Below are 27448 nucleotides of genomic sequence, written 5' to 3'. Positions count from 1 at the left end.
TGATGGGCTGTGAAGAACACGAAGACCGAAGACTGCACCCGTGTCTGGATGGGACTCTCCTTGGCGTGGAAGGCAAGCTTGGTGACCAAATATGTAGATTCCTTTCTTTGTAACCGACCTTGTGTAACCCTAGATCCCCCGGTGTCTATATAAACCGGAGGACTTAGTCCGGAGGGGGGATATACATTACCATAGTCATACAGGCTAGGCTAGGCTTTTAGGGTTTAGCCATTACGATCTTGTGGTAGATCAACTCTTGTAACACTCATATTCATCAAGATCAATCAAGCAGGAAGTAGGGTATTACTTTCGTAGAGAGGGCCTGATGTCTACTACGCAACCTTCTTCTTCTAGACGTTGTTGGGCCTCCAAGTGCAGAGGTTTGTAGGACAGTAGCAAATTTCCCTCAAGTGGATGACCTAAGGTTTATCAATCCGTGGGAGGCGTAGGATGAAGATGGTCTCTCTCAAACAACCCTGCAACCAAATAACAAAGAGTCTCTTGTGTCCCCAACACACCCAATACAATGGTAAATTGTATAGGTGCACTAGTTCGGCGGAGAGATGGTGATACAAGTGCAATATGGATGGTAGATAAAGGTTTTTGTAATCTGAAAATATAAAAACAGCAAGGTAACTAATGATAAAAGCGAGCACAAACGGAATTGCAATGATAGGAAACAAGGCCTAGGGTTCATACTTTCACTAGTGCAAGTTCTCTCAACAATAATAACATAATTGGATCATATAACTATCCCTCAACATGCAACAAAGAGTCACTCCAAAGTCACTAATAGCGGAGAACAAACCAAGAGATTATGGTAGGGTACGAAACCACCTCAAAGTTATTCTTTCGGATCGATCTATTATAGAGTTCGTACTAGAACAACACCTTAAGACACAAATCAATCAAAACCATAATGTCACCTGGATACTCCAATGTCACCTCAAGTATCCGTGGGTATGATTATACGATATGCATCACACAATCTCAGATTCATCTATTCAAACCAACACAAAGTACTTCAAAGAGTGCCCCAAAGTTTCTACCGGAGAGTCAAGACGAAAACCTGTGCCAACCCCTATGCATAGGTTCATGGGCGGAACCCGCAAGTTCATCACCAAAACATACATCAAGTGGATCACGTGATATCCCATTGTCACCACAGATAAGCACGGCAAGACATACATCAAGTGTTCTCAAATCCTTAAAGACTCAATCCGATAAGATAACTTCAAAGGGAAAACTCAATCCATTACAAGAGAGTAGAGGGGGAGAAACATCATAAGATCCAACTATAATAGCAAAGCTCGCGATACATCAAGATCGTGCCGAGTCAAGAACACGAGAGAGAGAGAGAGAGAGAGATCAAACACATAGCTACTGGTACATGATAATCCCCAAGTGCAGGGAATCATCGTAGCAATTTCCAAAGGTGGAAGTGATAAGTATGGAGTGTCAAACCCACAAGGAGCTAAAGGTAAGATCAATATTCTCTCAATCCCTATCTGCCACTGATACGACTCTACGTGCACCGAACGTTTGCTTCCAACTAGAAACGAGAAATAAAACTACGTTGTGGGTATGAAGAGGATAACTTTGCATGACATCCGAGAGCTAAAATATAAAAGTAGGTGTTGTTATCATAAAGTTAGAATATATTACTAAATAATATAAATAGCGAGTGTGGAATAATGATGGATCGGTGTGCGGAATTGTCCTAGGCAGTTGTTAACAAGACCGGTAATCACTATTGCAGTTTCATATGAGGGAGAGGCATAAGCTAACATACTTTCTGTACTTGGATCATATGCACTTATGATTGGAACTCTAGCAAGCATCCGCAACTACTAAAGATCATTAAGGTAAAACCCAACCATAGCATTAAAGCATCAAGTCCTCTTTATTCCCATACGCAACAATCCCTCTTACCCGGGTTTGTGTTTCAGTCACTCACCAACCCACTATAAGCGAATCATGAACGTATTGCAACAACCTACAGCAGGAATCCCTCACGCTTGCGCGACACGGAGGGCACCATAGGACAGCACCAAAATAAAACATACAACTCATACCAATCTAGATCATCAATCAACCCAAAGACAAAAGATATCTACTCAAAACATCATAAGATGGCAACACATCATTGGATCATAATATGTGGCATAAAGCACCATGTTCAAGTAGGGATTACAGCGGGCTGCGGGAGAGTGGACCGCGTAAAAGAGGTGAGGATGGTGATGATGATGGTGATGTTGATGAAGACGATCACCGTGGCGATGATTCCCCTCCCGATGGCACTCCAGCGCCACCGGAAGAGAGGAGGAGAGGTTCTCCCCCTTGTGCTTCCTCCTCCATGGCCTCCACCCTCTGGTCCTTGGCCTTCATGGTGATGATGGCCCCTCCGGGATACTCCTCCATGGCCACCGGTGATGATGGCCCCCTCCGGCAGGGTGCCAGAGAGGGCCTAGATTGACTTCTCGTGGCTACAGAGGCTTGCGGCGGCGGAACTTCCGATCTAGGTTTCTTTCTGGAAGTTTTTGTATATATAGAAGAGTTTTGCATTGATTTCATGTCAGGGAGGTCTCCGAGCTGTCCATGAGGCAGGGGGCGCGCCCCCACCCTCGTGGGCAGCCCGGGACTCTTCTGGCCTGCTTCTGGTACTCCGTGGGCTTCTTCTGGTCCAAAAATGATCTCCGTCAAGTGGCACGTCAATTGGACTCCGTTTAGTTTTCCTTTTCTGCGATACTCTAAAACAAGGAGAAAACAGAAACTGGCACTGGGCTCTAGGTTAATAGGTTAGTCCCAAAAATCATATAAAATATCATATAAATGCATATAAAACATCCTAGAAGGATAGTATAATAGCATGAATACTTCATAAATTATAGATACGTTGGAGACGTATCAGTACATGCCCTCAGCCCTGAGGGTGAACTACTCCCTCCTCATCATGGAGAGCGCCGGGATGATGAAGATGGCCACCGGTGAGGGTTCCCCCCTCCGGCAGGGTGCCAGAACAGGGCCCCGATTGGTTTTTGGTGGCTACAGAGGCTTGCGGCGGCGGAACTCCCGATCTATTCTGTTCCCCGATGTTTTTAGGGTATATGGATATATATATAGGCGAAAGAAGTCGGTAAGGGGAGCCACGGGGGGCCCACGAGGGTGGAGGGCGCGGCCAGGGGGTGGGCGTGCCCCCCTGCCTCGTGCCTTCTTCGTTGCTTCCCTTACGTACACTCCAAGTCTTCTGGATTGCTTCCGTTCCAAAAATAACTCTCCCGAAGGTTTCATTCCGTTTGGACTCCGTTTGATATTCCTTTTCTGCGAAACACTGAAACAAGGGAAAAAACAGGAACTGGCACTGGGCTCTAGGTTAATAGGCTAGTCCCAAAAATAATATAAAAGTGCATAATAAAGCCCATTAAGCATCCAAGATGGATAATATAATAGCATGAATACTTCATAAATTATAGATACGTTGGAGACGTATCAGGGCCCGAACCTGGGTAAACATCGTGTCCCTTGTCTCCTATTACCATCGACCTTAGACGCACCGTTCGGGACCCCCTACCAGAGATCTGCCGGTTTTGACACCGACATTGGTGCTTTCATTGAGAGTTCCACTGTGCCGTCCCTAAAAGGTTTGATGGCCCCTTCAATCGTCAATAATGACGCTGTCCAAGGAGAAACTTTCCTCCCCGGACAAATCTATGTGTTTGGCGGCTTCACACTGCGGGCCAACTCGCTTGGCCATCTGGAGCAGATTGATAGCTACGCCCCTGGCCATCAGGTCAGATTTGGGAGCTTGAGTTACGTTGCGGATATCCGTGGAGACTTGATCTTCGACGGCTCCGAGACCACAGCAGCCACTCCCTGTCCCCACGGTGAACATGACTTAAATCTGTCGCTGATCCATGCTCTGGAAATCGCACCTGTGACTACTCTGGCCCTAGATCCGGAGCAAATCACGACGTCCGAGGATGGGAAGCTCAACCCCGCCACGAAGGCCGCAGACTCTGCCGCGATGGAGCCGCACACAGACCTAACCTCGGGTGAGGCATGTGTCATCGAAACCTCGGACTCGTCTCTGGCTCTAAGTTCTGAACCATGCGAGACTGCGGACGCCGAACTTGATCGCTTATCGATCTTCGAGTTCAGCGCCGCAGACATCTTACAACACTCGCCCTTCGGCGATGTGCTAAACTCATTAAAGAACATGTCCTTGTCAGAGGACTCACAACCGAATTGTATCCGGTTCGAACTGGAGGCTGATGATGGAGAATCTCGTTTCCCACCCACCGCCCACTTCATAGCCACTGTCGAAGACCTAACCGACACGCTTGACTATGACTCCGAAGACATCGACGGTATGGACGACGATGTCTGAGAAGAGGAGGCCCAAAACCCGCCATGCACGGGACGATGGACGGCCACTTCCTCATATGACGTATACATGGTGGATACACCAAAAGATAATAGCGGCGACGACAAGGAAAAACCAGAGAAGAGTGACCCTCCTAAGACACAACTAAAGAGCCGGCGTCAGCGGCGCCGCTCTAAATCGCGCCGCAGCAGAGACAGCAACACCAGCACAGGAGACGACAACACTCCGGATGGCGCCGAAGACACAGAGGAACTCGAGGAACAAACTGCCGAACAAGACAATCGGGAAGATGGGCAAGTCGGCCCTGACGAACAGGCCATAGAAGAAGACTCGGAGGACGGCAGTTATCATCCGCCCTCCGAGGAGGAAGTGAGCCTCGGCAACGAAGACTTCATCGTGCCTGAGGAACCTCTCGAGCAGGAGCGCTTTAAGCTTCAGCTAATAGCCACTGCGAGGAGCCTGAAAAAGAAGCAGCAACAGCTTCAAGCTAATCAAGACCTGCTCAACGACAGATGGACCAATGTCCTAGCAGCCGAGGAATACGGCCTTAAACGCCCAGCCAAAAGTTACCCGGAGCGCAAATTGCTACCTCAGTTCGATGATGAGGCGCCAGAGCCCGCACCAGCATCACGCAATGCGGTTGATCAGCCACCGCGCGGTCGGGATAAAACGGCAACTCGAGCCGAAAACCAGACTGTCCCACCTCGCCGTAAAGGCAGGGATAAGACAGCTCGGGGCTATACATATGACCTTCGTCAAGACCTAGACAATAGAGTAGGACATACAAGATCGATCTACGGATCGCGAGGACGTGCCTTGACACGCGAGGACGGCTATCTATTCGGACGTGACAAACCTAGTCACGCCCGGGCCGAAAACCGCAGACAGACTCCATCGGAGCTACGTCGCGATGCGGCCCGATATAGAGGTGCCGCACACCCTCTTTGTTTCACTGACGAAGTAATGGATCATGAATTCCCAGAAGGATTCAAACCCATAAACATCGAATCATACGATGGAACAACCGATCCCGCGGTATGGATCGAGGATTTCATTCTCCACATCCACATGGCCCGCGGAGATGATCTTCACGCCATCAAATACCTCCCACTAAAACTCAAAGGGCCAGCTCGGCATTGGCTAAACAGTCAGCCTGAAAATTCCATTGGCAGCTGGGAGGACTTGGAAGAAGCTTTCCTTGACAACTTCCAAGGTACTTATGTCCGGCCACCAGACGTCGATGACTTAAGTCACATAGTCCAGCAACCTGGAGAGTCAGCCAGGAAATTCTGGACTAGGTTCCTAACTAAAAAGAACCAGATTGTCGACTATCCGGATGCCAAAGCCCTAGCGGCCTTTAAACATAGCATCCGTGGCGAATGGCTCGCCCGCCACCTCGGCCAGGAAAAGCCAAAATCCATGGCAGCCCTCACGGCACTCATGACCCGCTTCTGTGCGGGAGAGGATAGTTGGCTGGCCCGTAGCAAAAATACAGCAAGTGACACGGGCACCTCCGAGGCCAAAAATAGCAACGGCAAGCTCCGACGCAGCAGACACAAACACTGAAGTAATGGTGACAACACCGATGACACGACAGTCAATGCCGAATTTAGTGGTTCCAAGTCCGGTCAGCAGAAGAAGCCATATAAAAGAAACAATCAGGGACCATCAAGCTTGGATCGCATACTCGATCGTCCGTGCCAAATCCATGGCACCTCTGATAAACTAGCTGGCAAGTTAAACAGAGATTGCTAGGTTTTTAAACAGGCCGGCAAGTTAAATGCCGAGAACAAAGAAAAGGGATCGCAAAGCAAGGACGATGACGAGGAGCCCCGGCAACCGAACACAGGGGGACAAAAGAAGTCCCCCCCCCCCAGGTCAAATCGGTGAACATGATATATGCTACACACATCCCCAAGAGGGAGCGTAAGCGCGCGCTCAGGGACGTCTATGTGATAGAGCCAGTCGCCCCAAAATTTAATCCATGGTCGTTGTGCCCGATCACTTTTGATCGGCGGGACCATCCGACCAGTATCCGTCATGGCGGTTCAGCCGCAATGGTCCTTGACCCAATAATTGACGGATTCCACCTAACGCGAGTCCTTATGGACGGCGGCAGCAGCCTGAACCTGCTCTATCAGGATACGGTGCGCAAAATGGGCATTAATCCATCACGGATCAAATCCACAAAGACTACCTTCAAAGGAGTCATACCAGGTGTAGAGGCCCGTTGTATGGGCTCAATCACGCTAGAGGTTGTCTTCGGATCTCCGAACAATTTCCGAAGCGAGGAGTTAATCTTCGACATCGTCCCCTTTCACAGCGGCTATCACGCACTGCTCGGACGAACCGCATTCGCTTGATTCAATGCAGTACCACACTATGCTTATCTGAAGCTCAAGATGCCCAGTCCACGCGGCGTCATAACAGTCAATGGAAATATGGAACGCTCCCTTTGTACAGAAGAGCACACAGCTGCCTTAGCAGCAGAAGTACAGAACGGCCTTCTCAAGCAGAACCTTAATTCAGCTGTCGAGCCCACGGACACCATTAAGAGGGTCCGAACTACCCTGCAGCAGGACAGCTCGGCTCGTCAGGAGCTCGACTAGCAATCCGGCCTCCGTCTAAGTCCCGATCAAGCGGTGGCATTCGTGTCGCGCGTACATAACTACGCACTCAAAATTCCATGGGCATCGACGGAGGCATAGCTAGCTTGTGATCCACAGTACGGCTCAACCGACACCGGATACACACATACTTTCACTTTTATTCCTTTCCCTTTCAGTTTCAATCTCGCAGGCCCCATCGGCTGGCCTGATCACCACTCCTCTTGAAGGATAAACACACCAAGACGACGAGAAACGTAGACATGTGGGGGACTTTATATGTGGTTTCGTTCACGACCACTCTACCTACTTTTCAAGACCCACATGCAGCTCTCCCTTGGTTTTGGCATGTTAAATAGCCTGTTGCTCATCACACTACTTGTATCAAATGTGCCTTGATGTATTAATCAAATTACAATGGAAACAGTTCGCGGACCGAGCTTTAGGGCCCTAGCTTATTATCTTTGCACCCTATCTGTTTTCCCTTCCCTTTTTCTTTCCCTCCTGTGGGTAACCTTATCAGATAGCACCCGTACACTTTGGTACGTTTCATATTTGCCAGGGGCTTCATAGCACCCCGCACTACGGCAACAAAAGTCCGAACACTTTTTATAGTATAGTTCGGCACCCCAAATTTAGCACTATATGCATCGGCTCCGAATCATGTCTTTGGTCAATAGTTGGGTTGCCAGGCTCATGTGCTTGCTACCTTACGTTCCTCTATATCGGCTAAGGTAGTAAAGGGAGAACTACTATGATTGTGCCTTGGTTTACCCAAATGAGCACCTCAGTAGAGAAAGCCGAAAACTGACTGTCATGATGCGGCGAGAGCCGGTCAGCTCTTCGGAGGTTGCAAATCGTTGGAGATTTCTTCCGCATAATGCGAAGGATCGGTACTTCCCGATCAGGCGCTTATAGCACTCTAGTCCGAATACTAGGGGCTGCGCCAACATTTTTTTATATTGTCAAACTCCTATGGCTAAGTGATGGCGTTAAAGCCGCATAGTCTGATTGTCTGGTTCGTTGCGCTAAACAACTTCTTCAAGGACCATATAATTGGATCAAGAGTGTTTAGATTCCATCCCGAACACCCCCGTATTACGTACGTGGGGGCTGAAGCTGACGACTGGCCAGCCCTCACATTTAATAAAAACGAACGCACAGGAGGTAAAAATCTAACACAAAGCATTATATTACATAAATTGTCTTTGTTTCATCATACAGGGCGAGACAAAAAATGAATGTATTCATTCAAAGATCACGTCTTTCGCACACTGCTCCGCAACAATGCGGGACCCCTCTAGGATGTCTCCAAAATATCGCTCGGGTGTGCGGTGCTCCTTGCCCTCAGGCGGCCCTTCGGTCGCTAGCTTGATGGCATCCATCTTCGCCCACTACACCTTGACATAGGAGAAGGCCAGGCGCGCGCCCTCGATGCAGACGGACTGCTTGACGGCGTCCAGCCGAGGACAGGCATCCACCAGCCGCTTCACGAGGCCGAAGTAACTGCTGGGCATAGCTTTGGCTGGCCACAAGCAGATTATTAAATCCTTCATGGCCAGTTCGGCCACACTGTGCAGCTCAACCAGCTATTTTAGCTGATTGGTGAAGGGCACCGGATGTTCTGGCGCAAGATATTGCGACCAAAACAGCTTCTCCGTGGAGCTCCCTTCTTCGGCTCGGAAGAACTCCGCGGCGTCGGACACACTACGTGGCAGATCAGTAAAAGCCCCTGGAGAACTCCGAATCTGGGTTAGTAAAAGATACTTCCTCTTTACACATTTGCTTTGCATACTGAATGCCTTACCCGTCACGATCTTCCTGGCCTCCTGGATCTCCTGGAGGGCACCCTGGGCCTCACTCCGGGCCGTCTCCGCACTCTGACGAGCCTTGGCGAGTTCGATCTCTTGAGCCGACGCATCGCGTTCCAAGGTCTCGCACTTCTTCACCGCATCATGGAGCTCCTGTTGGACCTCGTTGACCCGGGCCTTGAGCTTCTTACGCGCGGGCTGCTCCTTGACAGCCTTCCCCTCGGCTTCTGCCAGGGCCTTTCTCAGGGCCTCGACCTTGGTCGTCGCTTCTATACATATCATGACACTTCGGTCAATGCATATCATTTTACCTTTTTCAAACATATAACAGGTTATTACATACCTTGTTTTTCTCGGAGCTGCCTCCTCACCTGGCCGAGCTCCTCCTCGGCCTGCTCCAGTCTCTGCTTCAGTCCGGAGACTTCGGTAGTATGCGAGGCTGTGGCCAACAGCAACGCCTGCGTATTCATTTTAGACAAATTTAGTTAGTTTCCTGCAAAAAGGGATTGATCCACTGTCCGGCTTTTTCTTTCCGAACACCGGACAGTGTCTCAGGGGCTACTGTTTATATTGGGATTTTCTCTTTTCGCGTCGCTTACGTCAAAACCTGTCAGCAGGCTGCTGCAGGCTTCGGTTAGTCCGCTCTTGGCGGACTGAACCCTTTCAATTACCATGCCCATAAGAACAGGGTGCTCATCCACAATGGAAGCGCCTCGCAGGGCTTCCAGCAGATTATCCGGTGCCCCTGGTTGGACAGGGGTCACCGGCGGAATAGGCATACCCCCTTCTTTCGAAGGAGGTTGCGCGTCGGATTTTGGAGCCGTATCGGTCTCCGGAATCGAATCCGGTTGAGGGTCGAACTGAGTACGGCCCTCATCGCCAGTCTCCATGGGGATCGGTTCCCCCTAGTGTCCGGCGACGGAGGCTTCGCCTCCTAGCGCCTCCTGAGCCTCTCCCCGGCCTGGGAAAGTCCTTCGAGACAGCACCTCAGCATCGTCCTTGGCCTTGGGGGAGTAGCAGTCGGCGGTGACTCGCTGGCCATCGCCTTTGAATCCAACGAACCTCGTGACGAGGATCGCTGGGAGCTGTCGTGGGCCGGACTGCAATAGCATAACTAATCATGTCAATACAACGAAGAGGAGGGGCTAGATTTATGGGCATGTATGAGTCCTAGCACTTACGATGCAGCCAGAGGCTTAGTGCGGGGGCGTCGCTCCGGACTGCTGTTGACGTCCCATGCGGAGTTATCCGCGAGGGAGCCCTTCCCTTTCCTGGACGTCTCCGCCTCCAGGGTCGTGGAGGCCGCCCTCTTCTTCTTCCCCTCATCAGGGGAGGGTTGTTCTCCTCCTCCTCCTCGTCGCCGTCCTCGGTGGTGGAGGAAAGGGTCACTTCATCTTCGGACGTTACGTCCGAAGCACCCTTGCGACGGGGGCCACCTTTGGCCCCCTTGGCCTTCTTTTCCGGCGGCCTATAGGGTGCCGGAACCAGCATCTTCGCCAAGAGCGGGATGACTGGCTCTTCGGGCAGCGGGGCCGAACTATGGATCTGCCTCGCTCTCTCCGTCCACGCCTGAAAAAATATAGCAAAGGTTAGGCATCCTCCTTGAACAAACAAGTGGAAGGTGCGCTTTAAAGAACTTACCTCATTGGCAGGATGGGTGTGATCGTGCCCACGGTCTGAATCTATGAACGGCGGCTTTTCGTTGCCCTTGAAGAGCAACTTCCACGCATCTTCGTGAGTAGTTCCGAAGAGCCCTCCCAGGGTCCGGTGCTTCTCCGGATAGAATTCCCATAAAGGGAAGCTTCGGCGTTGGGAGGGGAGAATCCGGCGAACCAACATCACCTGGATCACATCAACGAGCTTGATGTTTTTATCCACCATGCTCTGAATGCGCGTTTGCAGTGCTATCAGCTCGTCCGACGCAGACCAGTTGGGGCCCTTCTCCGTCCAGGAGGTGAGCCGCATTGGAGCTCCAGCCTTAAACTCGGGAGCCGCCGCCCAAGTGGCGCCGCGTGGCTTTGTGATGTAGAACCACTGCTTCTGCCACTCCTTGACAGTCTCCATGAAAGTGCCTGTGGGCCAAGTGATGTTGGGCATCTTGCTCACCATGGCGCCTCCGCACTCCGTGTGCTGACCATCCACCACCTTCGGCGTCACATTGAAAACCTTGAGTCATAGGCCGAAGTGGGGGTGGATGCGGAGGAAGGCCTCGCACACGACAATGAATGCCGAGATGTTGAGGAAGGAGTTCGGGGCTAGATCATGGAAATCCAGCATATAATAGTACATCAGTCCGCGGACAAAGGGGTGAAGTGGAAACCCCAATCCGCGGACGAAGTGAGGGAGGAAAACTACCCTCTTAGTAGGCTTCGGGGTGGGAATGACTTGCCCCTTGGTGGGCAGACGGTGGGCGATTCCTTTTGCCAGGTACCCCGCCGCCCGGAGCTGGGTGATGTCCTTCTCCTTGATGGAGGAGACCATCCACTTGCCTTGGCCTCTGGATCCGGACATGATTGAGTGCTTCCTGGAGATGGAGAAGATGGGAACTTGGGCGCTGGAGCTCGAGAATGGAAGGATAGAGAGGAAAGAGAAGGCGTGGGTGAAGGAGGGGAATCCATATCTCCTTATAAAGGCCGTGAATATTGAACGCCTCCCCACTTGCCTTAAAACTCGCCCATTCCCAAGGATTGTGTAAATGGCACGGTTGGGTTACCCACGCCCGTATTGATGAGAATCCCGCAATAAGGGGACACGATCTCTGCTTTGACAAGACGTGCCAATGGCAACCGCGTCTCGAAACGTGGAGCGGCAGACGAAAAACGGTTCAAAATTATGACCGGCCAAACGTGATGTCATGTTACCAAAAGTTGTCAGCGGATTGGATTCGTGGAATACTATATTCTCTCTGCGGTGGTGTGTGGTGTGTGTGTTACAGGTCCGGACACGTTCAATACGTCCGAAGACTATCTTGGGGTTCGGAAGGAGGAACCCGCCTTGCAATGCCGAAGACAGATCTACGTGTCGGATACCTTGTCATTCAAGCCACGTTCAGGGGCTACTGAGGGAGTCCTGGACTAAGGGGTCCTCGGGCGTCCGGCCTGTCAGCCATGGGCCGGACTGATGGGTTGTGAAGAACACGAAGACCGAAGACTGCACCCGTGTCCGGATGGGACTCTCCTTAGCGTGGAAGGCAAGCTTGGCGACCAAATATGTAGATTCCTTTCTTTGTAACCGACCTTGTGTAATCCTAGATCCCCCTGGTGTCTATATAAATCGGAGGACTTAGTCCGGAGGGGGGATATACATTACCATAGTCATACAGGCTAGGCTAGGCTTTTAGGGTTTAGCCATTACGATCTTGTGGTAGATCAACTCTTGTAACACTCAAATTCATCAAGATCAATCAAGCATGAATTAGGGTATACCTCCGTAGAGAGGGCCCGAACCTGGGTAAACATCATGTCCCTTGTCTCCTGTTACCATCGACCTTAGATGCACAGTTCGGGACCCCCTACCCGAGATCCGCCGGTTTTGACACCGACATCTACTACACAACCTTCTTCTTGTAGACGTTGTTGGGCCTCCAAGTGCAGAGATTTGTAGGACAGTAGCAAATTTCCCTCAAGTGGATGACCTAAGGTTTATCAATCTGTGGGAGGCATAGGATGAAGATGGTCTCTCTCAAACAACCCTGCAACCAAATAACAAAGAGTCTCTTGTGTCCCCAACACACCCAATACAATGGTAAATTGTATAGGTGCACTAGTTCGGCAAAGAGATGGTGATACAAGTGCAATACGGATGGTGGATAAAGGTTTTTGTAATCTGAAATTATAAAAACAGCAAGGTAACAAGCGATAAAAGCGAGCACAAACGGAATTGCAATGATAGGAAACCAGGCCTAGGGCTAATACTGTCACTAGTGCAAGTTCTCTCAACAATAATAACATAATTGGATCATATAACTATCCCTCAACATGAAACAAAGAGTCACTCCAAAGTCACTAATAGCGGAGAACAAACGAAGAGATTATTGTAGGGTACGAAACCACCTCAAAATTATCCTTTCTGATCGATCTATTCAAGAGTCCGTAGTAAAATAACACGAAGCTATTCTTTCCATTCGATCTATCCTAGAGTTCGTACTAGAATAACACCTTAAGACGCAAATCAACCAAAACGCTAATGTCACCTAGATACTCCAATGTCACCACGAGTATCCGTGGGTATGATTATATGATATGCATCACATAATCTCTGATTCATCTATTCAACCAACACAAAGTACTTCAAAGAGTGCCCCAAAGTTTCTACCGGAGAGTCAAGACGAAAACGTGTGCCAACCCCTATGCATAAGTTCACAAGGTCACTGAACCCGCAAGTTGATCACCAAAACATACATCAAGTAGATCACGTGAATATCCCATTGTCACCGCAGATAAGCACATGCAAGACATACATCAAGTGTTCTCAAGTCCTTAAAGACTCAATCCGATAAGATAACTTCAAAGGGAAAACTCAATCCATTACAAGAGAGTAGAGGGGGAGAAACATCATAAGATCCAACTATAGTAGCAAAGCTCACAGTACATCAAGATTGTGCCAAATCAAGAACACGAGAGAGAGAGAGAGAGATCAAACACATAGCTACTGGTACATACCCTCAGCCCCGAGGGTGAACTACTCCCTCCTCATCATGGAGAGCGCCGGGATGATGAAGATGGCCACCGGTGAGGGATCCCCCCTCTGGCAGGGTGTCGGAACAGGGTCCAGATTGGTTTTTGGTGGCTACAGAGGCTTGCGGCGGCGGAACTCCTGATCTAGGTTATGTTCTGGAAGTTTGGGTATATATAAGAGGTGTTGGCGTTGGGGACAAGTCGGGGGGGTCTCCGAGGCGGCCACGAGGTAGGGGGCGTGCCCAGGGGGTAGGGCGCACCCCCACCCTTGTGGGTGCCTCGGGACTCTTCTGGTCCATCTCCGATACTCCGTGGGCTTATTATGGTCCAAAAATAATCTCCGTGAAATTTCAGGTCAATTGGACTCTGTTTGGTATTCCTTTTCTGCGATACTCAAAAACAAGGAAAAAACAGAAACTGGCACTGGGCTCTAGGTTAATAGGTTAGTCCCAAAAATCATATAAAATAGCATATAAATGCATATAAAACATCCTAGATGGATAATATAATAGCATGGAACAATAAAAATTATAGATACGTTGGAGACGTATCAGTTCCTAATTAAAAAGAACCAAATTGTCGACTGTCCGGATGCCGAAGCACTCGCAGCCTTTAAACATTGCGTCCGCGACGAGTGGCTCACCCGCCACCTCGGCCAAGAAAAGCCAAAATCCATGGCAGCTCTCACCGCACTAATGACCCGTTTTCCGCGGGAGAAGATAGCTGGCTCGCTCGTAGAAGCAATAGCGCAAGCGATCCTGCCACCTCCGAAGTCAGGGATGGCAATGGCAAGCCAGGACGCAATAAAGACAAGCATCGCAACAATAATGTAGGAACCCAAGACACAATGGTCAACGCCGGATTTAGTGGCTCCAAAACCGGTCAACGGAAGAAGCCATTTAAGGCAAACAGAGACGGTCCATCTAGTCTAGACAAGATACTGGATTGGCCCTGTCAGATCCATGGCAGCCCCGCCAAACCCGCCAACCATACCAAGAGAAATTGTTGGGTTTTCAAACAAGCCGGCAAGCTAAATGCCGAACACAAAGGGAAGGGGCCGCCCAGTGATAGTGAAGAAGAGGAGGCTCGCCTACCGAGCACCGTGGGACAGAAGCAATTTCCCCCTGAAGTAAAAACAGTAAACATGATATACGTGACGCATACCTTTGAAGGGCAGCGCAAGCATGAACTACGAGACGGCCATGCCATAAAGCCGGACGCCCCAAAATTCAACCCATGGGCGGCCTGCTCGATCACTTTTGATCACAAGGACCACCCAACCAGTATCCGTCATGGAGATTCGGCAGCTCTTGTCCTCGATCCAATTATCGGCGGATTCCATCTCACGCGAGTCCTCATGGACGGTGGCAGTAGCCTCAATTTACTCTATCAAGACACTTTCCGCAAAATGGGCATTGACCCTTCAAGGATCAAGCCCACCACAACTACCTTCAAGGGAGTAATACCCGGCGTAGAAGCTCGTGACACAGGCTCAATCTCACTGGAAGTCGTCTTTGGTTCACCAGAAAACTTCCGACGTGAAGACTTGATCTTCGATATTGTCCCATTCTGCATTGGCTACCACGCACTGCTCGGGCGGACCGCTTTTGCTCATTTCAATGCGGTCCTAAACTACGCCTATCTAAAGCTTAAGATGCCCGGTCCATGCGGCACCATAACGGTCAACGGAAACACGGAACGCTCCCTCCGCACTGAGGGGCACACTGTGGCAATCACAGCCGAAGTACAAAGCGGCCTCCTCAAGCCGCATATCTCATCGGTCATTAAACCGTTGGCCTCTACTACACATGACCAGTCAATTTTAGAGCTGGATTAGCAGCTCCGCCTCCGTCGTTCGCCTCTTATACCCACGGATTTTGCATCGCGCATACATAATTATGCACTCAAAATACCTTGGTCATCGGCGGAGGCACAATACGGACAGGCCTACAAAGCGGTTCGTCCGGACTTTAGCCTTTTCTCTTTTTTCTAACCATTTTCTTACCTTTTTGCCATAGGTGAATCAATACCTGTCCGTCCTATGGACCTGAAAGGACTCTTTATGAGCCCGGCTTTCCTACAAATAACCAGGGATTGCTCCCTTTATGGAAGCCTTTTCGCGGAAGCACAGGCAGCGCAGATGTGCAATAGGAGGTCCAAAAGATTTTTTGTAGACTAAAAACTCTATTTGAAACCTGTACAGAGCCTTTTTCCTCAGCCCTCGACCCCTGGCACGTAAAATGGCCTGGGTGGTGGTGTCATAATCTGTAAGATTACGTTCAACGTATCAATCAGATTTTAGTGAACATAATCCGTCTTCAGCATTTGCTTTTCCGCATACAAACGCACCTTGCTTCTTCGGTTGTTTCACGCAGACACCTCGGCACAAATCGCCAGGGGCTCGATACGGCAACATATGGGTTGCCGACAAAGTCCGAATAGCTCTATAGCATACTTTGGCGTCACGAGTTTGGCATTATATGCATCAGCTCCGAATCATGTCTTTGGTCAATAGTTGGGTTGCCCGGCTCCTGTGCTTGCTACCCTACGTTCCTTCTTATCGGCTAGGGTAGTAAATGGAGAACTACTGCGATTGTGTTTCTAGTTCACCTGGTCAAACACCTCAGTAGAGAAAGCCAAAAACTGACTGTCATGATGCGGCGAGAGCTAGTCAACCACTCGGTGACTTATCAGACTCTTTTGTGATTTCTTCCGTATTACACGAAGGACCGTTTTTCTGGTCACATATGTAATGCAACCGTATTCTGATAACTGCGTACATACCAGGGGCTACATCGTACACCCACCATAAAACTCCTATGGCTAAGTGAAGGTGTTAAAGCCATATAGTCTGATTGCCTAGTTCACCGCGCTGACACCTCCGTTCTAGACCAAGACGTTGGGTCAAGAGTGATCAGGTGCTATCCCGAACACCCCCGTATTATATGCGAGGGGGCTGAAGCCGACGACTGGCAAACTTTCAGATTATAAGAAACGGCCGCACAGGAGGAAATAATGGCAAAGGTATATAACACAGCTTTAATGTATCATAATATTGTTTTCACAATTCCGGTACATTTATTCAAATATAATATCCTTCGAGCACTGACCCTCTATCAAGCGGACACCCTCTAGGATGTCCTCCAAATAATGCTCCGGCGTGCGATGGTCCTTGCCTCTAGGCGGACCCTTGGTTGCAACATCGGTGGCCTTCATCTTTGCCCAGTACATCTTGACGCGGGCGAAGGCCATCCGGGCACCTTCTATGCACATCGACCGCTTAACGACGTCAATACGCGGCACTGCATCGACAAGCCGCTGCACCAAACTAAAATAGCTGCTCAGAACGGGTTCGGCTGGCCATAGGCGAACCACGATGTCCTTCATGGCAGCTCCGGACATCTTGTGTAGCTCGGCCCACTGGGCCATCTGTTCGTTCAATGTCGCCGGACGCCTTGCCACGTTGAATTGCGACCAGAAAAGCCTCTCCGCAGCACGTCCTTCCTGTGCTTGGAAGAACTGCATCGCGTCGGAAACACTCTTCGGCAGATCCAAGAACGTGTCTGGAGAACTCCACATTTGGTTAAGCATAGCATACTTTGGGTCGCCGAACTTAGTCTGTAAAAGAAAGGGCTTACCAGCCGCTATCTCCCCAGCCTATCGGATCTCCTCCCGGGCTGCTCTAGATTCGGATCGCGTTTCTTTTGCCTCTAGTAAGGCCTTGTCGAGTTTGGCTGCCTTGGCTTTGTTATCCTCCTCGAGAGATTTGCACCTGCTAGTGGCATCCTTCAGCTCCCGCTCCATGGTAGATATTCTCTCCTGGCACTGGCGCTGAGCGGCCTGTTCAGCCTTTAAATCCGTAGCCGCCTTCTTGGCAGCCACGTCGCTCACTCTGGCCTGCTCCTTGACCCGTGCAAGTTCAGCCCGAAGGGTCTCAACCGCAGCAGCACCATCTACAGTTATGCATGTCACAACATATGATCTTCAGCCCCGTGCTCATACTAGTATACATGCATAAATAAGCTGCCCCAACACATACCTTGTGCCTCGTCTAGCCGCCTGTTAATAAGAGCGATGTCCTCATCCGCTAACTCAAGTTTTTGCTTTAGATCTGCAACTTCCGTAGCTTGGGCGGTCGCCATGGACGTAATAGCCTGTGTTAAAATTAATTAGGTTACTTCCTGAGCATATCTTTTTGATCCTCTGATCGCCTCCCTGTGGAAGCCGACCGGAGCCTCAGGGGCTACTATCCGTACACGGGCGCATTGTGCATGTAAAAATAGTTAAGCTATTACATTGCATACCTCGAAGCCTCTCAATAGGCCCATGAAAGCTTCATTCAATCCGCTTCTCGCGGACAGAACCCTTTCAACTACCGTACCCATTAAGGTACGATGTTCCTCTGAGATGGACACACTTTGTAATATGCCCATCAGAGTATCCGGCACCTCCAGATTCTTGGAGGCTGCTGTGGGAGTACGCATCCCTTCAAAGGGGTACATCGGCTCGACCCTAGAGTCGTCTTCGGCTGTAAGACGGATAGTTCGGGGCCTTCATTGCTGGCCCTCGTAGGGGCTGCGCCCCCTGGACCCTTGATGATCGAAGTACCACCCTCGGGCGTGGTTTTCATGTCCACCACGCCGCTTGATGGTCAGGGGAGATTCTCCGAGATGACACCTCGAAGTCGTCCGCCCTAAGAGGCGAGGAATCATGAGAAGGCGTCTCGCTTTCGATCATCCCTGGAGATAAGTCCCCTGATGAGGAGGACTGTCGTGGTGGACTGTGGGCCAAACTGCAAGCATATAGTTTAAATGTTACCCCTGCAACCCGAAAAGAACGGGATATGTCTAGAGCATCCTTGTTCACTTACGATTCGGCAAGGGGCTTGTCCCTAGAGAGGTGCCTTGCGCTTCGGAACCCGAACCATATGGTAGGGATACCTTCCCTCTCTTGGGTGCTTCCACCTCCAGGTCTTCGGATGCAGTCCTTTTCCTCCCATGAGGGGAAGGGATATCACTTTCTCCTTCCCCTTCGTCTTTCGAAGAGGGAGTTTCAGTCTCCCCTGACATAGTGTCCGGCGTACCTGTAGAGTGGAGGCTGCTTTCGGCCTATTCGCTCTTCTTCTTGTCCTCTTGCGCTGGCACTTGATACGGCGCCGGGACCAGCATCCCCGTCAACACAGGATCGGCCGAGTCTTCGGAAAGTGGAGCCGTACACCTAATTCATTCCGCCTTCTTTATCCAGCCCTGGTCAAAGATAGAGCTCTTAGTACATCGATATGGGATAATCAAATGAGTTGCGGTCAGAAATTGGGTGCTTACCGAGGTATCCGGATGGTTGCAGTCGAGACCGATGTCCTCTGATGTGTCCGGCCACTGCTTTCGAGTCTTGAAGAATAGTTTCCACATCCCTTCATGCGTTGTGCCGAAGAATTGCTGAAGGGTCCGCGGTTCTTCTGGATTAAACTCCCACATACGGAGAGGCCATCGCTGGCACGGGAGGATCCGGCGGACTAGCATCACTTGGATCACGTTAATAAGGCCAATGTCCCTTTTGAGGATACCCCGGATACGACTTTGCACCGTCTGTACTTCATCGGCTGATCCCCAGTCTAGCCCCTTATTTATCCACGATGCGAGCCGCAATGGAGGGCCAGATCGGAACACATGTGCGGCTACCCATTTGGTGCCGCGGGGTTCGGTGATATAGAACCACTCCTGTTGCCATGAGTTGGAGGTTTCCGTGAAGGTGCCTTTTGGCCAGATAGTGTTGGCGAGCTTGCTCACCATAGCACCGCCGCACTCCGCTTGCTCCCCGTTAACTAGCTTCGGCTTCACATTGAAAGTATTGAGCCATAAGCCGAAGTGTGGGGGGATGCAGAGAAAGGCTTCACACACGACGACGAACACCGAGATGTGGAGAAAAGAGTCCGGAGCTAGATCGTGAAAATCTAGCCCATAATAGAACATGAGGCCACGAACGAAGGGGTGAAGAGCGAACCCTAGCCTGCGGAGGAAGTGGGAGATGAATACAACCCTCTCGCCGGATTTTGGTGTGGGGATGACCTGCCCTTTAGTAGGGAGCCTGTGGGGGATTTCCACAGTCAGGTACCTCGCCTTCCGAAGCTTCACGATATCCTCCTCGGTGACCGAGGAGGCTGCCCACCTACCTTGGGAGATGGATCCAGACATAACTAGAGGGCTTGGTAACAATGGAAGAAATCGAATCCTGGGCGCTGGAGCCTGAGGTTGGGAAGGTTGAGGAAGAGATAGGTGTGGGGGGAAGAAAGACAGGTCTGTACCCCTTTATAAAGGCGAAGAGTATTGAACGCCTCCTCACGGGCCTTAAAGCTCGCCTATTCCCAAGGGATTGCCAACAACACGGTTAAATTACCCACGCCCATATTTATGAGGATCCCGTCATAAGGGGACACGATCTCTGCTTCGACAAGACATGCCAATGGAAACCGTATCTCGAAACGCGGAGCGGGAGGCTAAAAACGGTTCAAAATAATGACTGGGCGGAGACGTGTCGTCTCACTACAAAAGATGTCAGTAGATGGGACTTGTTAAAAATTATACTCTTTGTGGAGCTTGTTTTGCAGAGCCGGACACGTTCTCTGTGTTCGAGGACTACTGAGATATTCGGAGGAGGAACCCGCCTTGCAATGCCGAAGACAATCTGCGCGCCGGACACATCGTCATTGAATCCCGGTTCAGGGGCTACTGAGGGAGTCCTAGATTAAGGGGTCCTCGGGTGTCCGGGCTATGTGACGTGGGCCAGACTGATGGGCCATGAAGGTACAAGACAAAAGACTTCCTCCCGTGTCCGGATGGGACTCTCCTTTGAATGGAAGTCAAGCTTGGCGTTTGGATATGAAGATTCCTTCCTCTGTAAACCAACTATGTACAACCCTAGGCCCCTCCAGTGTCTATATAAACCGGAGGCTTTAGTCCGTAGAGGCAATCACAATCATACAGGCTAGACATCTAGGGTTTAGCCATTACGATCTCGTGGTAGATCAACTCTTGTAATCCTCATATTCATCAAGATCAATCAAGCAGTAAGTAGGGTATTACGTCCATCAAGAGGGCCCGGACCTAGGTAAACATCGTGTCCCCCGTCTCCTGTTACCATCGACCTTAGACGCACAGTTCGGGACCCCCTACCCGAGATCCGCCGGTTTTGACACCGACAGTGGCCCCGAGGGTCAAGGGCGCGCCCACCCCCCTGGGGGCGCCTCCTGCCTCATGGCCCCTCGGGCATCGTCTCGCGTTGATTCTTCTTCCCAAAAACCACATATATTCCAAACAAAATCTTCGTCAGTTTTTATCCTGTTTGGACTCCGTTTGATATGGATTTTCTGCGAAACAAAAAACATGCAACAAACAGGAACTGGCACTGGGCACTGGATCAATATGTTAGTCCCAAAAATAGTATAAAAAGTTGCCAAAAGTATATGAAAGTTGTATAATATTGGCATGGAACAATAAAAAATTATAGATACGACGGAGACGTATCATGGTATTTTTGTGTCCATTTTGAGAGAAGGCGCACTCGAATAACAGCCAACAAAGGCATTTTGAAACAAATAGCTGCCACTGTAACATCTCAAACGTTTTGTATAATTTAAATTGTGTGCGTTCTGTTAACCATTCACGTGACGCCACGCCTCTCTCTTTTAATGGCTAGGAGGTGCCGTGCGGACAGGTGCTTGAGTGCTTGACTAAACGGGAGGCGTGCGAGCTGTACTCCAATGCAGAGGCTCACCAGGAAGCGTGCGAGCTGTACGCCGCGCAGGCTCACGGGGAAGCGAGCCCTTTGACTTCCATGGCCGCCCGCCTTGCTCGCATCCTCTCCATTAATGGTGCCCAAGCCGTAGTTTAATACGGTTTTAAATATAAAACACTCATCGCAAACGTTTTAGTTAGAACACCTGTATGCAAAACCGACAACTTCCCCAGGAAGCCAAGGGAAAATGTGCCTAGCAGGATTTGTGCAGCTCTTGATCGCAAATGTTTTAGTTAGAACACCCGTATGCAAAACCGAAAGCTTCCCCGGGAAGCTAAGAGAAAATGTGCCGAGAAGGATTTCTGCAGCTCTTGATCGCAAACGTTTTAGATAGAACACCCGTATGCAAAGTGAGAGCTATGGTCTTTCCTCTTAAGTCGAGGGAAAATTCGCAGCGCAAGATTTATGCATCCCTTCAACGCAAACGATTGTTTTGGATGATCCGTGTGCAAGCATGTACAAACAATTTGGTAAGATTTGCATGTGTCATATTGTTGCCATTTGTCAAACTGGAAAGATTGACATTGGTTAATCTAGTAACATTGCCATTTGTCAATCCTTGTAACACTGCGATTTGTCAAAATATGCAGCTAAATCACTAGCACTATCTAATTTTTGCAACTAAAATTCAGTAATTAAACATAGATTTTGTTCATAAATTAAGCAGTTGTTCTTAATTTATACAAACAGTTCAACTCGACAGCTGAACCGACCAAACTTTTCCCCAATTGTTGCCAACCACATACTGAAATAGCTAGTTCAACTTTATATACTAGCTAATTTTAAGTATGTTGTACAGTTCCACCACACATCTATAGTCAGATGAACTGAACAAAATAGCCCCTAAATACTACTACTACGGAGGGGCTTTGTGCTACTTCTGGAAGCCTCTCTTCTGCTGAGCGCGCTCAGTAAGAGGTAGAGGAGGAGCCTACCGACGAGCTAGACAAATGCAATACGGTGCCTGATGTCTACTACGCAACCTTCTTCTTGTAGACGTTGTTGGGCCTCCAAGTGCAGAGGTTTGTAGGACAGTAGCAAATTTCCCTCAAGTGGATGACCTAAGGTTTATCAATCCGTGGGAGGCGTAGGATGAAGATGGTCTCTCTCAAACAACCCTGCAACCAAATAACAAAGAGTCTCTTGTGTCCCCAACACACCCAATACAATGGTAAATTGTATAGGTGCACTAGTTCGGTGAAGAGATGGTGATACAAGTGCAATATGGATGGTAGATATAGGTTTTTGTAATCTGAAAATATAAAAACAGCAAGGTAACTAATGATAAAAGTGAGCACAAACGGTATTGCAATGCTAGGAAACAAGGCCTAGGGTTCATACTTTCACTGGTGCAAGTTCTCTCAACAATAATAACATAATTGGATCATATAACTATCCCTCAACATGCAACAAAGAGTCACTCCAAAGTCACTAATAGCGGAGAACAAACGGAGAGATTATGGTAGGGTACGAAACCGCCTCAAAGTTATTCTTTCCAATCAATTCGTTGGGCTATTCCTATAAGTGTCACAAACAGCCCTAGAGTTTGTACTAGAATAACACCTTAAGACACAAATCAACCAAAACCCTAATGTCACCTAGATACTCCAATGTCACCACAAGTATCCATGGGCATGATTATACGATATGCATCACACAATCTCAGATTCATCTATTCAACCAACACAAAGTACTTCAAAGAGTGCCCCAAAGTTTCTACCGGAGAGTCAAGACGAAAACGTGTGCCAACCCCTATGCATAAGTTCACAAGGTCACTGAACCCGCAAGTTGATCACCAAAACATACATCAAGTGAATCACGTGATATCCCATTGTCACCACAGATAAGCACATGCAAGACATACATCAAGTGTTCTCAAATCCTTAAAGACTCAATCCGATAAGATAACTTCAAAGGGAAAACTCAATCCATTACAAGAGAGTAGAGGGGGAGAAGCAACATAAGATCCAACTATAATAACAAAGCTCGCGATACATCAAGATCGTGCCAAATCAAGAACACGAGAAAGAGAGATCAAACACATAGCTACTGGTACATACCCTCAGCCCCGAGGGTGAACTACTCCCTCCTCGTCATGGAGAGTGCCGGGATGATGAAGATGGCCACCCGTGAGGGTTCCCCCCTCCGGCAGGGTGCCGGAACAGGGTCCCGATTGGGTTTTGGTGGCTATAGAGGCTTGCGGTGGTGGAACTCCAGATCTATTCTGTTCCCCGATCATTTTAGGGTATAAGGATATATATAGGCGGAAGAAATACATCAGGGGAGCCACGAGGGGCCCACGAGGGTGGAGGGCGCGCCCGGGGGGGTGGGCGCGCCCCCTGCCTCGTGCCTCCCTCGTTGCTTTCCTGACGTGCACTCCAAGTCTCCCGGGTTACTTTCCTTCCAAAAATAACTTCTCCAGAAGGTTTCATTCCGTTTCGACTCCGTTTGATATTCCTTTTCTTCGAAACACTGAAACAAGGGAAAAAACAGGAACTGGCACTGGGCTCTGGGTCAATAGGTTAGTCCCAAAAATGATATAAAAGTGTTTAATAAAGCCCATAAACATCCAAGATGGATAATATAATAGCATGAATACTTCATAAATTATAGATACGATGGAGACGTATCAGCATCCCCAAGCTTAATTCCTGCTCGTCCTCGAGTAGGTAAATGATAAAAGAAATAATTTATGAAGTGTGAATGCTAGCAGGTGCATAAGTTTGATCAATGATAATTTCAATCACCTTTTCTAGCATCATTATATGTCATAACAGTAGCTCAACTCATAGATCTTTGCATGATCAAGTAACAAACTATTCACATGTTAAAGTATAGATCATAAACTTTCTTGAAAACTAACAAACCGTGTTATTAGTCATCAAACAATTACAATTCATCTTATTTTCAGGAAGAGTCTATGTCAGAGCTTTGATTCCGCAAACTTCACATACTCAACTATCATTTAGTCTTCCATGATTGCTACCACTCAAAGCATATTTTAGAACAAATAGTATTCATCGAACACAGAGAAAGATAGGGGCTTAATGTTTCGCCTCCCAATCTTTTACCTCAAGGGTAATGTCAACAATAATAATTCATGCTCAAATATATTTGAATGGCCATATATACTTAGATCTTTCCATCACATGATGCTTTCCAACTAAAGAGTAGGTTGGAATGAGAAGGAATACTGCTGTCTCTTGCATAAAAGTAAAAGATAGGCCCTTCGCAGAGGGAAGCAGGGATTTGCAGAGGTGCCAGAGCTCGAAGCAAAAATAGAGATGAAAATAATTTTGAGAGGTATGCTTTCATTGTCAACATAACGACCAAGAGTTCCCAATATCTTCCATACTAAATACATTATAGGCGGTTCCCACGCAGAAAGGTAAAGTTTTTACTCCCCCTCCACCAACATTCACACTCCACGGCTTGTCTGAAACAACGGGTGCCGTCCAACTATCAACATTCCTGGGGGAGTTTTGTTTAAATTGTTTGCGAATTTATTTTTGATCTTTTGATCATAGGACTGGGCATCCCAGTTACCAGCCATTTTCTCGTGAATGATGAGCGGAGTCCACTCATCGTGAGAATAACTCACCTAGCATGGAAGATACTGACAGCGCCTAGTCGCTACATGAGCGATTCGGGTATACAAAACAGATTATTATTTGAAGGTTTAGAGTTTGGCACATGCAAATTTACTTGGAACGGCAAGTAAATAACGCATATAGGTAGATATGGTGGACACTCATGGAATAAACTTGGTTCAAGGAATTTGGATGCACAAGCAGTATTCCCGCTTAGTACAGATATTTTGGCTAGCAAAGGATTCTAAATAGCAAGCACCACATGTTAGAGGATCCATAACAATATAACTTCTATACAAATATACCCAAGCATAACTCATTATGTTGTCTTCCTTGTCCAACTTCAACTAATTTGCTTAGGTTTGAAAATAATTAATGGGGCTCACAATCATAGAAGATGTCCAAGATAGTATATTCATATGTGAAATCTCTCTTCCTTCAATATTCTTTCATGAATTGTTCAAGTGACCAATACAATGTTTGCTAACCTTCAATAAATTTACCACCTCTACTTATTATATGTGAAGTCATTACTCCCCATGGGATAAGCATATGAAACATATATAATTTCAGATTTATGACATTCAAATCATTCAACCATTTACTCATAGGATATAAGTGAAGCATACGATTAAATGACAAACTACTCCAAAAAGATATGAGTGAAGATCAATGAGTAGTTAAATAATTATGTAGCTAAGTGAAGACTCTCTCTCATTTAAGAATTTCAGATCTTGGTATTTTATTCAAACAACAAGCAAGGCAAAATAAAATGACATTTCAAGGATAGCACACATCATGTGAAGAAGCAAAAACTTAGGTTCAACCGATACTAACCGATAATTGTTGAAGAAGAAAGGTGGGATGCCTACCGGGGCATCCCCAAGCTTAGATGCTTGAGACTTCTTGAAATATTATCTTGGGGTGCCCTGGGCATCCCCAAGCTTAGGCTCTTGCCACTCCTTATTCCATAATCCATCGAATCTTTACCCAAAACTTGAAAGCTTCACAACACAAAACTTAACAGAAAACTCGTAAGCTTCGTTAGTATAAGAAAATAAATCATCACTTGGGTACTGTTGTGAACTCATCCTAAATTTATATTGGTGTTAAACCTACTGTATTCCAACTTCTCTATGGTGTATAAACTATTTTACTAGCCATAGAGTCATCAAAATAAGCAAACAACACACGAAAAACAGAATCTGTCAAAAACAGAACAGTCTGTAGTAATCTGTATCAAACGTATAATTCTGAATTCCAAAAATTCTAAAATAAATTGGTGGACCTGAGGAATTTGTCTAGTAATCATCTGCAAAAATAATCAACTAAATAGCACTCTCCAGTAAAAAGTTTTAGCTAATCTCGTGAGCGCTAAAGTTTCTGTTCTTTTTACAGCATGATCATAAAGACTTCACCCAAGCCTTCCCAAAGGTTCTACTTGGCACAAACGCTATTTAAAACACAAAACCACATCTAAACAGCAGCTAGATGGATTATTTATTCCTAAACAGAACCAAAGATCAAGAAACTAAAATAAAATTGGGTTGCCTCCCAACAAGCGCTATCGTTTAATGCCCCTAGCTAGGCATGATGATTTCAATGATGCTCACATAAAACATAAGAATTGGAACATAAAGAGAGCATCATTAAGAATATGACTAGCACATTTAAGTCTAACCCACTTCCTATGCATAGGGATTTTGTGAGCAAACAACTTATGGGAACAATAATCAACTAGCATAGGAAGGCCAAACAAGCATAACTTCAAAACTTTAAGCACATAGAGAGGAAACTTGATATTATTGCAATTCCTACAAGCATATGTTCCTCCCTCATAATAATTTTCAGTAGCATCATGAATGAATTCAACAATATAACCAGCACCTAAAGCATTCTTTTCATGATCTACTTGCATAGAAATTTTACTACTCTCCACATAAGCAAAATTCTTCTCATTCGGAATAGTGGGAGTATCATAAGAGACTTGGATACTATAAATTGTTTCCACATTAAAAGAGTAATGTTCAGAAAAAGGGTAATCATAATCATGACAAGTTTTATAAATATAATCATCACTACTTTTTATCGCATAAGTTTCATCACAATAATCATCATAAGTAGCAACTTTGTTCTCATCATAATCGATTGAAACCTCTTCCAAGATAGTTGAATCATTACTAAATAAAGTCATGACCTCTCCAAATCCACTTTCATAAATATTATAAGATTCAACATCCTCCAAAATAGTGGGATCATTACTTCCTAAAGCTGACACTCTTCCAAACCCACTTTCATCAATATAATTATCATAAGTAGGAGGCATGCTATCATCATTATTAATTTGCATATCAAAACTTGGGAGACTAAAAATATCATCTTCATTAAACGTAGCATCCCCAAGCTTGGGACAAACATTAATTGCAGCAAATATATTCTCAAAAACATCATCTTCATCAAACATAGCTTCCCCAAGCTTGGGCCTTTTCATATCATAAGCATAATCACTCTCATCATTAATAGTTTGGATAGCACCAATAGTATAGCAATTATCATATTCTTCCAAGCAAGTGCCAAAAAGATTTTCAAG

Source organism: Aegilops tauschii, chromosome 3 (assembly GCF_002575655.3).
Source record: "Aegilops tauschii subsp. strangulata cultivar AL8/78 chromosome 3, Aet v6.0, whole genome shotgun sequence".
In the NCBI taxonomy this organism is placed as follows: Eukaryota; Viridiplantae; Streptophyta; class Magnoliopsida; order Poales; family Poaceae; genus Aegilops; species Aegilops tauschii.
The sequence above is the reverse complement of the archived record's forward strand: the minus strand, read 5'-3'. Positions refer to the sequence as shown.